Source organism: Otolemur garnettii, unplaced genomic scaffold (genome assembly GCF_000181295.1).
Source record: "Otolemur garnettii isolate 467f Iridium unplaced genomic scaffold, OtoGar3 scaffold00183, whole genome shotgun sequence".
In the NCBI taxonomy this organism is placed as follows: domain Eukaryota; kingdom Metazoa; phylum Chordata; class Mammalia; order Primates; family Galagidae; genus Otolemur; species Otolemur garnettii.
Genome location: NW_003852578.1, coordinates 2057932 through 2058610, shown reverse-complemented (window position 1 = coordinate 2058610; position 679 = coordinate 2057932).

Genomic DNA, 679 nt, shown 5'->3' with positions numbered 1-679 from the left:
CTCAATTATGACCACTAATTACCTAAAATCATTCTTTAGATACTTATACATAATCATGTGATTATCTACCTGATTTGGGTTAATATTTTGTACATATTTTTGATGTTTATGCTCTTTTTATTTTTTTATTTCTCAATTATGACTACTACTTTCTACTACATGTTGACTAGAGCTAGTGATCAATGGCTATGACATAACATTCCTGATGTAACAGTGATACTTTTAATGTTTACAGTATATCATTTGTTATAATATTGTTATTTGTTTGCCATGATTTTCTTTGTGATATTTTCTATCATATTACTCATCATGTTTATTAAGGTAGTTTTTATTCCTACCATGCAAAATGCTTTCCCCAGAATTTTCTGGCCAAGAAAAAAATATATACTTAATGAGGATCTTTTTTAAGCAATAATTTTATGAATAAAATCTGGTCATCGTGACTCATAACACTTGTTGCATTGCTTAAATATACAAATGGCATTCAAAATATACAAATACAATTAAAACTATATTTAAAGCACATAATCTATATCATGGGAAATATTTGCATGTTATATATCCTATATCTGATAGGTTTTAATATTTGGCATATATAGAATTTCTGCAACTCAATGAAAATACAACCCAAGTAAAAATATCAGCAAATGAGTAAATATTTCTTTTAAAAACATAAACA